Source organism: Lissotriton vulgaris, chromosome 7, assembly GCF_964263255.1.
Source record: "Lissotriton vulgaris chromosome 7, aLisVul1.2, whole genome shotgun sequence".
In the NCBI taxonomy this organism is placed as follows: Eukaryota; Metazoa; Chordata; class Amphibia; order Caudata; family Salamandridae; genus Lissotriton; species Lissotriton vulgaris.
The window spans coordinates 1,262,487,245-1,262,502,522 of NC_141695.1; the positions used below are offsets into that span (position 1 = coordinate 1,262,487,245).

The 15,278-nt window shown below is 46.6% G+C and overlaps 1 pseudogene; it reads left to right on the plus strand.

The window, feature by feature from the left end:
- Positions 1-984: 984 nt before the first annotated feature.
- Positions 985-4,826, plus strand: LOC147703377 (small ribosomal subunit protein uS7 pseudogene; annotated as a pseudogene).
- Positions 4,827-15,278: the final 10,452 nt, after the last annotated feature.

The following is a 15,278-nucleotide window of genomic DNA, read 5'->3' on the forward strand; positions in this document are numbered from 1 at the left end:
TCCTTTGCCACGAATGAGTTACAACGCATGCCATTACCCCTCATTTTTTACCCTGCAAAATCTTTTACAGCAGGGCTTTACACCGCAAACCATTAAAGTGCATTCCCAAAAGCAACGTCCCGGCGTAGTTCGAATAGTAAATTGCATTGTAATGGGGAATGCGTTGCAAAGCCCTGCATTGTAAAAGATTTTGCAGAGTAAAAAATGTGGGGTAATAATACGTTTTGTAAACGCCTGTGGAGGAAATTGTCCTATTCTCATATATTGAAGGCTGTTCTCTGCTTCCCTTTAAGGTCCTGAGCAAACAGGAGCAGTTCAGCAGCAGGGGCAGGAGGTAGTTGTCATGAATGGCAAGTTGCATTTGACACAGACCTACGTCGATGCCTCCTCTGAGCAGAGGAGCAACGCCATAATGGCAGACCCCAGTCACAGGTGGGGCCAATACCTGACCCGGGTGCACCAACGTCCGTTTGCTGGTTGGTACTTACATTCATATTTTGCATGCTTTCTAAGATACCTGAGAAACTGCATCCCACACCTATTGGTTGCCAGGGGTCAGCGGGTCTCTTTGGTGACCAGCAGGGGCACAAGAGGGGCATTTAAGCCCCAGGTCCTGAAACACCCATATTGGTTCATTGTTTGCGGTGCCTCTACCGACCGTTAATGGACTCTGCTGCCCTGGACACAAGCTGTTTGAGCACGCTGTCCTATCCCTGATTTATGATTGGGTGGGGGCAAGTGGACAGATGTATTGTGCATGGTCGTGCTGTTCCTCCAGCCTTTTTCCTTCAGGTATTTAAAAGATTTGCCATATTAATTGCAGAGACAGACTCAGGGTTGGCCACCAAGCTAGTAGACAGCTTGGCATCTTAAAAGAGAAAGCAGGCAAATTCTAAATACATTTTGCTTTAAATCTTTGATCACGTCGGTCAGAAGTACAACAGTCTGTAAGGCAGAGACGGGGGTGCCCTACAACGATAGCCCATGCCCCCCAAGGTACTTTATGGCACTGCCTTGGGCTTGTTGAGAGTTGGATCTTGAACCAGAGAACCAAGACCCGGCCCACCCTGGTTGTCCAGAATCCCTTTTGAGTTGCTCTGGCATGGGTATTTTAAGAGCTCAGCTAGCTTGCTGGCCTTGGCACCTCTCCTTGTGAGGGAGCAGGGGAGTTTGCCTTGTAAAGATTATATCCGGGGGTCCCGGTGGCTTGGACTCTGACTCCCAAGTCAATAGTTAGTGCTCTAAGTGCTAATGTGTAGGCCAAACATGACTTAAACAATGTGGGTTATCCAATTTCTATCAGTTTTCAACTCGTTTCATGTTAATTGTAAAGTATGTACAGTGTGTGATGGTAATCAAAATATGTTTTAAGCTCTTTCCCCCTCAGTATCCTAAAATGTCAAGACTGTCGCCATCAAGGAGTCCATACCACCCACCACCAGGACCAAATGGGAGGCCACACCTGCTGGTGCTGATACCCCCAAATTGAAGCTCTTTGGGAAATGGAGCACAGAAGATATTCAGATCAACATAATCTCCTTACAGAATTACATTGCTGTCAAGGAGGAGTATGCCAAGTACCTGCCCCACAGCTCTGGCCTCTATGCTGCCAAGTATTTCCGCAAGGCCCATTGTCCAATCATGAAGTGTCTCATTGACTCAATGATGATGCATTGTCGCAACAATGGCAAGTAACTGACGGCGGTGCGCATCGTAACGAATGCCTTTTAGATCATCCACCTCCTGACTGGAGAGAACCCCTCCAGGTTCTGGTGAATGCCATCACCAACAGTGGCTTCCGAGAAGACTCTACACATTTCGGTCGTGCTGGTACTGTGAGGAGGCAAGCTGTGGATGTAACGGCCCTACGTCATGTCAAATGCAAAAACAACAGTTGATGGACAGTCTTGACATTTTAGGATACTGAGGGGGAAAGAGCTTAAAACATATTTTGATTACCATCACACACTGTACATACTTTACAATTAACATGAAACAGTTGATGGACAGGATGCAGTGGTGGTGTCATTGGACGCAGCGATGGCGTTCGACACTCTTGAGTGGCCGTACATGATGGCCGTCCTCCGAAAGTTGGGGTTCGGTCCAAACTTTGTTAGCTGGGTGCGTCTCCTATACATAGAACCTCTAGCTCAGGTGGTAGTCAACAATAAATTCTCAGAGGTTTTCATACTAGAGAGAGGGACGCGACAGGGGTTTCCCCTTTCACCGCTGCTCTTTGCTCTTTCCCTAGAACCACTGGCAGTCTAGATTTGGCAGACCCCCCTCTCTGAAGGGGATACGGTGGACAGACGGGTGGGAGGACAGGATCTCGCTATACGCGGACGATATCCTCCTTTACCTTACAGCGCCGCATGAGTCCCTTACTAAGGCATTGGATATCTTTTAGAGTTTCGGAGATTACTCCGGCTACAGCATTAACTGGGAAGAATCCCTCCTCTATGTCCTGCACGGCGCCACCCCCTACAGATACCGGGTGACTGCCTGATCCAAATAGCCAGCGATGGCTTCACATACCTAGGAATTTTATTTTCCAAGGACCGGGCCACGCGATATGAGCGGAACCTCTTGCCACCCCTACAGCGGCTCCAAAGAGACGTCACCACCTGGAAGAACCTCCCGTTGTCTCTGCTGGGCCGGGCAGCACTATTTAAAATGATGGCGCTGCCACGGTTCCTGTACGCCCTCCAAAACCACCCGGACTTAGTCCCACAAAAGTATTTCGCCACCATCGAGGCCACCCAGAGAGAGCTTCTCTGGACTGGAGTGCCCTGTATCTCCCTCCAAAAACTCCCACTTGGTTGGTTTGACGGGGGGATAGCGCTCCCAGACATCCGTAAAAATTATTGGGCGGCGCATTTGTCGGCCATTAGCCAGGGTACATAATGTACAGGGAATGACCCAGGTTACAAGATGGACAAATGGCTTCTTCCGGGTGGGAACTTCGAGGCGGCTCTCTATTCAAGACCAGGAAGGTACCGCCTTATGGGACCCACCAAACACTCAGTCCAGCTGTGGCATATAGTCCAAAAGAAATTGGGTTGGGATGGCAGGCTCACCCTAGCACCCTAGCACCCCCGCTATGGGCTTCAGAGACGCTAGGCACTCTTAGCCGCACAAAAGGATTTCCGTTACATACAGGTTCGGCATGCACTTTAGGCCAATATTCCTCCCGGGACGCACCTCCCGGAGTCATCATCACTCGAAAACAGACTACTGTATGGCCACCTCCTGGAGAGGGACATACCGCTCACATACAAAAAGCTCATTAATCATACCCCGGATCCACTACTAGCTCTTAGGGGGAAATGGGAGGCAGATGGACTCGAAATTGATGATGAAGAATGGCGAGAGGTGCTAGCATCCCCCAAGGAAATTGCAATATCGGCCAAACTACGATTGATCCAGTTGAAGATCATGCATAGAGTATACATCTCTTGCACTAGGCTAGTCCTGATGGGGCGAAGCGAGGATGGACTCTGTCGCAGGGGGTGTGGGGAGGTTGGCACCTTTCTACATATACTATGGGAATGCCAGTTGGTACAGACCTATTGGACTCGGGTGCTCAATTGTATGAGGGAGGTGTGGGGGGTGGAATTGCACTCTGAGGCAAAGAGGGGCCTCCTTAATATCCGGGAGCCCTCCGACCTCCCAGCGAAAAGCAAACTGTGGGTGACATTGGGCCTTGCGATCGTGAAGAGGAATATTGCAGGGGTATGGGGGGGCCGCCACACCGCCAACGCTCAGCGATTGGAAGAAAGACATGGATTGGAGCATAGTTCAGGAGAAAACAGTTTATGTAGCCAGGGGATGTCCAAGGAAGTGGGTGGTGGTGTGGTCCAACTGGAATGATTTCAGGGGAAACATATGCGAGCCCCCCATGATTACCCCCATTGACGAGCTAATTGATTTATGATCTCTGTGGAAAAGGAAAAAGGACTTAATCCCAGGATATAATGTGATTTGCCAGATTTTTTATTCCTGTGATTTCCTTATATGTATATCATGTAACTAAGATTTTTTTTTTTTAAACATTTGATGGACAAAATGCAGAACAATGTCATACATTCACCCCAGTACAGAGATCTGGGCCTAAATCCATCGTTTTTTTTGCTCACCATTCCATTCCAGTTTGAACCCAGCCATATGCAAATCAGTCTTGACCCTGTGCCCCATGGGAACAGTCCAGCCCGAACTGCCAAGCCAGGTCGTCCCTGGACTGGAAACAAGCATCCCGAGATCGGTTTTGGGCTTTCAGCCCTCATCAACCAGGATAGCTTAATTCCAGTGGCATGGAGAGCACGGGACTCACTTCTGAGCATACCCGTCCCACTCGAGGTGATAAATGCAAAAACAACAGTTGATAGTCAGAATGCAGAACAATGATTCAAGATAGCCTGGCTGATGAGGGTTATGAACCCGAAACCGGTCCCTGGATGCTTGTTTCCGGTCCAGGGAAGACATGGCTTGGCAGTTCGGGCTGGACTGTTCCCATGAGGCACAGGGTCAGGCTGATTTGCATATGGCCATGTCTGAACTGGGGTGGTGGAGTGAGCTAAAGAATGATGATGGATTAAACCCAGATCAGTTGACTGGGGTGAGTGTTTGATTTGCTCAAACGCTCCGTCCATCATCCCCTTTGGTATCCTTACGTCATGTCAATCAGGCAATATGGCTCCTTCGCACAGGGGCTCGAGAAGCAACTTTCCAAAACATTAAAACCATTACAAACTGTGTGGCTGACGATCAATGTTGTTAAGGGTTCTTCCAACTCCTTTGCTATTAAGAAGAAAGACAAGCTGGAGTGAATGGCCAAGTCCAACTGTTAATCTGCTAGTTGTGTTCAAGTTCTTATAATAAAATGAATGTGGAAATATTATTAAAAAAATATATAAATACGGTCTGAGACTTGTTTTCTCGAATGTAAAACATGGTTGTCTCAGGCCAATCCTTTGTGTGTGTGTGTGTGTGTGTCGATGATAGCTTGAACTGGGTTTTGGGGGCCTTCTACTACCACCATACGTATCGGTGCGGTCCCCTACCTGTGCTAATAAGTGAGACTGGCAGTGGCCTTAGCCTTAGCCTATAAGCAGAGGAAAGAAGGTTTGGTGCATAAAACAACCTTCGCTCACACTGCACACTGAATGTGGAGCCAGGGCTGCTGCTAATCTGCCTTCCAGCCACATGCTGTGTACATCAAAACAGGTGTTTGCTGATCTCACAGCCTGACTTGGGACCCTGAGCTCAACTAATACCTGTATGAGTTATAGCTGGAAAGTGGTGAGGCCCAACTCATCACATCCTAATAGCAACCCACCAATGAAATATGGTCTATTCAAGGTCACACTGGGTGTCTCATAGAATGATTCTTGGGAAGGCGCTTCTCAATGCATTCATTTGAGACCTTACAAAGCGCTATAAGGTACAGTTTGTCTATTTGCAGGGAATAGGCTGTCATTGGGTCGGTCCCAGAGAGGAAGTAAAAATCTTGAGATGTGATTTAGAAAAACATAGTGCTTCAGAGGTGGGATCTCAGGCGCAATGCAGTCAAGAGGATCATTGAGGCCACAGAGATCCCGAAGAGCAGCAGAGGATGTGTTGTGAGGTCAAAGGTTTCTAAACTGGAGAGGTCTATAGGGGATATATCAAAGTGGGGCGAACCAATGGAATGTTGAGCTGCACTCGGTAGTCTTATCACCATGAAGCCCCCCTTTGCAGTATTGTTTCCAGTTCGGAGGACCTTCCCTGGAGTATTCTGTTCAGTACTGGAAACCACATCAAATGCATTGTGTTCAAATGCAGAACTATCATCTGGCGTAAAGGGTCCAACGGTGGAGACTTCACTTGGAGTACTGTGTCAGGTTCCGGTGGCAGGAAGTGAAGTAATTGGTCCAGCTATGGACACCTCATATGGAATATTATGTTCGGGTCTGTAGGCCTCATTTGGAGTATTGGGTCTAGCTGTAAATAATGTTTGCTATATTATGTCTAGTTAGTTAGACCACCTTTGGGGTCGTATATTCAGTTCTCAGGTCCACACCTGGCTATTGTGACCAGTTTTTTTAGACATCTGTTGGACTAATTCACCAAATGCAGAAGGGAACTTGTAATAGATTTGCATATGAGCAATGCTAGGTTTGAGGAGACATTACCATTCCATATGAGAGGACTTCAAGCACCTCTTCCCACATAAGTGATAGATACTACAGCACACACTTCTACAATTAAACAAGCAGGTCCGCCTATAATTGCGACAGACGGAGTGCCACAATGCCACACTAGTGGCAGTTGCAAGCTATACTAGTACCAGAAAACATAACACACATTGTGCAAGCTTAGTGGAAGCGTCTGGATTTTGCCGAGTCAGCCGTTTAACTGTGGTAATGACTTCAAGGTTTTTTTCTCCACTCTTAGGTTTAAAAATAATAATATATATATATGTTCATTTATTTTCTGTGTTTTATGCTGGTTTGCCATCCTTTTACGATTTTTAAAGAATCAATAAAAGCATTTTTTACTTGACTTGTCGAGTTTTGGGGGCAGAGCTGCAAAAGGAGGCAGATTAAATAAAGTGCTGAGATGACCCATTGCTGTAAAGTGCAAACCCAAGCCCCGTTGAAACAGGCTCAGCTCGGAGGAAAGGGGGGATTGAGGCTGGGAAGGGGGTAAAATGTTCAAATTTATAAAGAAAATGAAGTGAGTTTTTTAAAGTTTTTTTTTAGCAGGCGTGTAAACTTAACACCAGAAGTCACAAAACCGTTCGATTTGGGCGCAGGTGTTAAGTGTTCAGAAACACAATTAAAAGCTACTTTTTATGGACTAGTTTATTCGTGAAGCCGGTTCCAGCAGAACAGCAAAGGCCATAGAAACAAAGTCTGTAAAGACCGTTTATTAGTGCATGGTGCACAGTCTGTGCCCCTGTGAGGCGTGTGGGCGTCGGGCGGGCGCAGAGACGCTGCCATTGTCCCTTTATCTGGAGGCAGCTGATGGGTTTCCAGCCCGGTCCAGTTGTGTCCCGCTGTCGAGGGCGGGCTCCCGTTAGTGCTCAGTGAGAGGTTTACAGCCCCGTGCGGTGGACAGTCTGCAGACACATTATCTCCCCATCCGCCCTATTATCTGCCATTAGACGGGCTCCCCTTCAACCCCAGGTTATCAACTACGAGTACCACCCTCTCTCCTCCCCGACGCTACCTGTATCTCAGGTGGGCTCGGCTCTTTGGAGTCTGCTGGCCACACGGGCAGACAAGAGTAATCTGTTTTTATCAGTGCTGGAAATGAAACGTTTGTTCTAGGAACCCATGAATTGAAGTGCAGTCATGAACAGCGGAGCGAATGAGTCAGCCCACGGGGTATCCTTGAATTCATTTGACGGGGAGATGTGTGTGCACTTTCTGGTCACATGTTTGAATTGACTTAAAATAGTATATTCTTGTCCTAGATTCAGGTTGCAAATTACAGAATAAGCCAAACAAGCTCATTGAGGTATGTGCGCGCTTCAAAGCATCTACAAGTAACCTAAAAAGCATAACTGTGAAACCTCTCAGGTTTTAACTCAATCTTTCCTCAGAGGTCAAGATATGGCCTAAGCATTAAGCTGCCAACTGTTGACCTGGGTTTTAATCCGAGCTCCTTCCTCGAGTGTAAATCGTGTTATCCTAGACAAATCACTTAAGCCTCTTGGGCCAGAAATTGTAAATGCACAATGCAATTGTAAGTTTGTGGAAAGTAATGTTATTGTGGCATGCAAATGTGTACATCCCCAATTCGGAACAGTGCTTAATAGCAAACCCGCTTGGTTTGTGCTATATAAACACTAACATATGTACTTATGTATCTTTATATTTATTACTTTACTCCTAATTCAGCATCTCCAATGCACTACCCTATTTCTCTCTCATATCCTCTACCTCAACTCTCTGACTCATCCCAAACCTCAATCTACTACTATGATCCCCAAAAATAACCTTTTCTAGACTCGTCCCTTCTCTTCCCTTACTATGATCCCCAAAAGAACCCTTTCTAGACTCTTCCCTCCTCTATCCATCCCTTGATCCATCTCAAACCTCTTTCACTATTTAGATCTCCCAAACAAGCTTTTTTAAATCCTTCCCTCTGACCCATCCCCCCTCTACTCATCCCAAACCTGCTCTTGCTTCTTGGATCTCCGAATAAACTCTTTCTAAACCCTTCCGTCTTCTTCCCCTCCACTATCCTTTTCAATCCAACTAACAGATTCACCAGTCCACCACTCATATTCATTTCATTTATCCCGATACTAATGCACCACAAATCCTTTTTGCGTTCCGTAGTAGCGTGCTGCTCCTCGAAAAGCGTTTTTGATGCCTTATCAGGGGTACCAAGCGCTATATAAATTCAAACTTTTTCCTTCTTCTATCCCTCCACTATCCTTTTCAACCCAAATAACAGACGTACATGTCCACCGCTCAAATTAATTTCTTATTTCCCTATACTAATTCTCCCCTAATCCTTTTTCGGTTCCAGAGTAGCGTGCTACTTGCCGAAAAGCGCCTCAATGCCTCCTATGGGGTTGTAAGCGCTATATAAATACAATTATAATATTAAAGTTATGGGTTCAAGTAAAAACCAATAAATACTTACTAATTACACTTTGGGTAATGTGTCAATTATAAATAATTAGGATTCGTGTACTTACAAGGATGAGAGGATAAGCTTGGTACTACTTGTGAGAAGTTGGCCTGATATGTGATGTCCACTATTCTAGTGGGAACCCTGTATCAATCCAAACAACCCTTATGGTGATGGTTGTAAAGTCAACCCTATAGACAGCTATCCTAGTGGTAGCATGGACAAAGCAGTCTTAGGCTAAACTCAAGAGGGCATGTGAAGCAAGCTGTTTTACCATATGTAACCCCTTTAATACCAAATGAAAGGACACCACACAGGTTATATATAAAATATATATGTATTTATTTCTAACACAACCCCTCTGAACTCTTTATGAGATCAGAGGCACTAGCACATAACAAGATACTTAAATTATCATACAATAAGTTGCACAATATACAGTAGCACCCTAGGGGCACGTCAAACCATATACTAAAATAGTGGTATAAGAACCACGTCAAGAACAAAGGATAGACCTAGGGCCTAGGGAATCGCTGGGGCTACACTGTACTACCAAAGGATAGGAAGTAGGAGGCCCACGGGAGGTGTGTGCAGTGTCTTTACACAGACGCAAGTTACCATAGAGTTAGAATGGGAACGAAAGAATTGGAAACTAGTTCTTTTTGGTCACTTCCGGATGGACTAGGAGAAAGCTACTTGAAAGTTAGACACTAGGATAGTTAATACCCACAGGAGCACCGGAGTACTCGCGTTACCTCACCCTCAGGAAGCGGGTGCATAGGTGTCAAAGTGTGTAGGGTTTCGTCGCGGAATCCTATGGAGCCTTGAAGAAAGATGCTGCAGGCGACCAGGAGAGAAGTGTCCGGTTGGATCCAAGGGCGGATCGAGGATGAAGAGTACCTGAAAGCAGAGGGGACAGAGTCTGGGTCACTAGCCAGTGACCAGGAAGGAACCAGGCAATGTCGCGAAGCAATCAGGTGATGTCATGAAGCTTGTCTCTGCAGCCACGTGGACCAGGAGGCGTCGACGATGACCAGGAGTCAGGCACGGACTGTCCCACAAAGGCTCTCGCTGTCGGCGGTATCGGCTTCCGGATTGGAGTCAACAAGCCTTGGCTAAGGCAACCCAAGCAGGAATCAAAGATGGCGTCTTAATCAGACCAGCAAGGTCTGATGGGCTTCTCCTTTTCAGGGAAGCAAGGGCCAGTCTGGAGCAACCAGACCAGTGGTGTAGATTTAAGGTTTCATCATCACAGAGGCCACTAGCCAGTGGGCAAGTGACCGGACAGACGCGTCGAGCAAGAAAATGCAAAAGGGCCCCACGCAGCACTCGTGGAGTGTGGAGGGTTGATCTTTGGTGCAGATGATGCTCGGGCTGGGGCTTCTCAATCCCCAATGCACAACTTCGAGGGTGCCTCAGAAGTTGCACGGAAAGCAATTTGCTGGCTTTCCAAGATGGCCGGTCCCACGTCTTGCGTCGCCTCCAAGGGTCTCAGCTTTGCTGTAGCTGTGGATCGGGCTGAAGGAAGTCTGGAAGTCCGGGTCTTGTCAGGCTTTGTGTTCGGGCTCCGGCGGGAGCGACGACAAAGCAAACCGTTGATCGCTTGATGGTGCCTGCTTGTGCAGGGTGGTCACTCCTTGACCACAAGGGAGATTCTTCAGTCTTCTATCTTCAAGGAGAACGTCAAAGTTCCAGAGTTTCATTTCAAGTTTCAGTCAGGATTAATCTAAAGTCTTGGGACTCAGCTCCTACCTATATACCACATTTAGAGGCTGGATTACCTGCTAGGTCCCTCCTATGGGTGGGACCAGGGAAGGGGTGGTTACACACCTTTCCCTTTGTCCAGTTTCGCGCCAGAGCTGGGGCTGGAGTGCCCCAGCACCGGTTTGAACTGGACTATGCAAAGGACACCTTGTGTGCCGCAGGCAGTGTCTCATTTCATTCAACCCACCCTGCCCCAATACACTAGAGCCTGTCTGGGGGTGGTGCTAGCACCTCCCAAGACAGGAAACCTATTGTCCAAGCCTCCCTTGCTGGAAGGACTCCCAGCAGCAAGAGGTCAGACTTGTGTCTGTGGCAGCAGCATCCATTTTGTGATGCTGAGGCTCTGGTTAACTTTAACCTGGGTTAGTAGGAACACCATGTCTTCCTCAAGAAGGGTGGAATGCTACCCCCATCGCCAGAACTGAGGGGGTAGTATTCCAAAGTGTATGACACCCTACACGACATGTTTTGATAGAGCTAAACCAAAGTTAGCATTTAACCGCGACGTTCATAATGTACTTAAGAGTATATGGTATGGCTATATCCGAGAACAGCTATAAGGACATGGTTCCGAAAGCTGCAGACAGGCTCAGCTCAAGCTAGAGCCTCATCTCACATAAAACCAAGCACTCTGCCTCCAGGATTGTTAAGGCCTGCCATAGGAGTGACTTATAGGTGTATATGTGTCTAGATATAAGGTTAGATATAGGAATACTATATCTAAGCAAGGGGTGATTACACGACCTTGCCCCACCTGAGTGATCAGCCAGTTGTGTCAGTTTGGATGACTAGCCAGGGGTGGCAAAAGATATGCTGCAGCCCCTGGTCGGCTTGGATGCACCTATGCCCTGGGTACCTATAGTACACTGTACAGGGGCTCATTAGGTGACCCAATATCCAATTGGAGATGTACCTAAAGTACATGGAGTCCATTTTACAGTGAGAGCAGATAGCCTGGGGCCCTGATTAGCAGGATCCCAGGCCAACTAAGTCGAAAACCAGCTAAACACTAAGCAAAAAATCTGGGGTAACCATAGTCAGGTATCCACCTTCCTACACTACTACACAGCGTGCAAAGATTTAAATCTCTTATATAGATTCTGAGATAGAAACACTTTAACGTTTCTGTCAGACTCTCAGCAGAACTCTCAAAGTTAAACTGCATTGAGTTTCTTTGTTTCTCTTGATTGGGTGTGTCTTGAGGTTTTAGGTTTCAGTGTTGTTTTATGATTCTCAGTTGTTCACATTCAGTACGTCACCATGAACTAAAGGAATGGGATAGTCTGCATCTGCTGCTACGCATACCAAAGCACACACCGTGCAGGCGCCATTGCATGTGTCCACCTGTCACCACACTGAAATGGGACACAGGCAGGGCGTTTCTCAGGAGCCAGACAAGAATTCAGTACCAACTGAAGAACGTCTGCCACAAGACATATCTGACTGCTTCTGCTGCATAAGTTACGACTTTGGCATAACTCTACAAGGTGTCCTTTCCAATCCACGGATGACATGGTTGAACTTGGTTCAATACACCAGACATGAAATTGAAAGACAGATTATTGTAGCCCCGCAAAACAGTATTTGATGTCTAATTGACATAGAAACATGCTTTTTGGGTTACTGACAATCCCATAAAGGAATCAGGGGCACTGTGGAAACAGCAACAAATCTTTTTTTCGTTATTCACCGTATCCCACACACTGTCCTGGGAAGAATGAACACTTTTAAGTTAAAAGTATTTATCACTACAATCTGTTTCTCAGTACATCTAAAACAACTGCGTAGAATATTCTAAAAACAGCATGAAGGCACATTATGAATAATAAGAATAAAATGAACATTTCTAGCATTGTTAAAATATCATTACAAATGTCATAGAGAACCTTACACCCTAACGTCTACTTCTAAGCGCTATACTAAGAAAGCATGGAAGGCAGAACAACTTGAAGTCTTCAATTTCTTTCGGAGAAGAGACAGACTGTACACCTTGTTGACAGCAAAGGCTGTCTTTATCAGTGGAGGTGCGTAGACAGGATTCCCTTTGAAGGGTAAACACATGTTGCAGTAGAAGTCAGTCAGTCTTCCTTCAGTAATCAGCTTTATCAGCTTCAGGTGAGATGTAGCATCTGCGAAGTGTGCTGGTAGTAGGTGAGACCGTCTCCGGCAGAATCGTAGGGAATAATCTGGACGAAGGACCTCGCCTGACAAATGGTCAAGTGGTAGTCCTTATATACTAAATCTTTTCAGAAATTGGAATTTCGTACATAAGTTCAAGAATATCTGACATAAATCATGTGTATCAGGGAATGCTTCCCAGACGTTTCCTTCTGAGCATATAAGGTAAGAGGATGCCAATTCAGACCACACTATTTTGTTTATATGTCTGTATGTGTTCATAATCAACCTTGACATGGTGAAAAGTAGACATTTGACCCAGGCAAATGTTGCATGTATGGTTGTATCTGTGTCATCAATCAAATGACTCTTAGAAAGATACGGTCAGGCGACATCTGTGTCTAATATCCGACTGTTGCACAAGCGGGACTTATGACTTGGACCACAGTCTTTTGTTTTGTATTGCTTTTATTTTCAGGGTTATTTTATGGCATAAAGGATCTCTTAATGTTCTTCTTCTTCTCCCTTTTCAATTGCTGGGAAGTCTGGCCCACCAGGATGACGTGTTTATATTCTGCTATATGGTTGGAAAGTGAAAGATATGTGATTATGTCCCCTCCAAGCTGTAGTAGCACCCTTTCACCTCCTGTGTCTCTCCAGGAGTCAAGCCCATGCGTGGGAAAGCCACGCTGCTCCCGGAGTGTGACCAGGTGCTGCATGTGGCCTCCTGGTTTCTATGCGAATCCTTTACCTCATGCGTTCATCTCTCTCCCAAGCAGCCCTTTCTGGGCATCGGCTTCCCCAGAGCAGGGGCGGCTCTAGGCTCATGGCGGCCCAGGGCAGGGAGCGTAGGTAGGGGGCCCCATAAGAGGGAGTCCGGGCAGGGCGGAGCACGGAGGCCAGTGAAGAGGGGGGGTCAGGGTGTTTGGAAGTGGAACAGAGCCGGAGGCCACCAAATCCCTGCCAGGGGCCGCCACACAAATATGTATCCATCCTCAGAGGATTATTATATTAAGGATATATATTGGTGTGGTGGCCCCTGGGGTTTGGTGGCCCTGTGCAGGTGCACAGCTTGCACATGCCTAAGGCCGCCCCGTCCCAGAGTCATCCGGTGCGTCCTCCTCCTTAATCCCCACACAGCCTCCCGCTGCAATCTCCCTTTCTCCGTTCCTTTGGTCTCCAGCCGTGCGGTAATCCCTGCATCCTCCTCGGCGTCAGCCTGTTGCTTGCTTAACTTTCACATGTAAAGGGACCACATCCCATATTCTCAAGGCTAGTTTACTCACAATTTCGGTCCGCATGAGTAAAGAAGGGGCTTCCGAATTTCCCGCACTCTACTGCCTGACCGTGCATTGGTTGCTGCAAATAAACAACAAGTGAATAAATGCTTGAGGAAGCGTCACCCATAACATGCCATGGGAGTTCATTGTTGATACCCTCTGATGTATTGTCTGTCCCCTGCCAGCCTGACACAGACATGACATGACAATGATTCTGCATAAATCGGTGACTTACATTGTTTGAGAGGGAAGATTGCAACTTCCATTAGTCAAGATGGAGTCAGACCTGAGGGACTTTACATCACTTCCCACTCTTTTTCGGCACTGGTTTTCTTCATCAAACCACAACACTGTGGGAAGGCACTAGGAGCAGGAAATACCTGAGCTGGCATCAGAGGAGTCCTAAGAGCATACACTGTGCCTGGGTAGCCCATAGTGCGGACAATGACATATAAAGAAACATTTAAGCAGACACCAGGGGTGGTCTGTGACTAGACACCAGGACATATCTCTAGCAGATGTTTGGAGAGCCCTCTGAGCAGACATCTGAACCAGAGTCTTCTAAGCAGACATCAGAAATAGGGAGGCCTCTGCGTGGATGGCAGAGCTAGGGAGCTTATCAAGCCGCTACCAGAAAATGGAGAACTGTAAGAAGGTATCTGTGGACCCCTGTGAGCAGGCACCCATGATGGCTTTGGCTAAACACTTGTGGACCCCTTTAGGTAGACACAGTAGGGGACATGTGGACTGGCACCAAGAGAGGTCTCAAAGCAAGGCACATATTCTGGGAACCTTCATTTAAGTCACAAATGGGGAATCAATTTCTTGGGATCCAGTGACAGTCTATATTTACTGGTGTTAAAAACAAAACACAACGTGACAGGAATACCAAAGTCTACCTTGCGGTTAATGCAATTTAGCAGCATAACAAAATAATTGAAAGACAGATCCACCTGACCAGGACTTATGCTAGAAAAGAGTCATTCGGGGCATAATGCTTATTATTTAAGATTTAGGCCAGTCTATAAAGGTTTTCTCTCAGTACAAGTTTGTGCAACTTAATCATGTGTCAGAAACATATTACTTTCAGCAAAAACATATCTAATGATCAGGCAGCAGGATATTCTCTCCAAGGAATCTCAAGACGTTCTCAAGGGGAAAATATCATTCATGAATACAATTGTGAGCTCATTAGTCTCCTAAACTCTCGCTTCCTGTTGCCAGGACTGAAATCAGGCTTGCTCTTTGTAGAAATGTGCAAGTGTACCATCTTGAATAGCATGGCTTCTTGGCCCACTAGAGCCAAGAAGTTTAGCAAGCATTTAAGAGTGTCGTGTAGTTCCTATAGAAAATATACAGGATCTGCATGTTTAGACAACATACACTGTAGGATTGGTGTCAGATGAACTTTGATCACCCCCACTGGGTATGCTGGTCTTCTTGTACCAACTAGCTCACAATGCTACTAGAATCTTCTCTTACCAGGGAGAG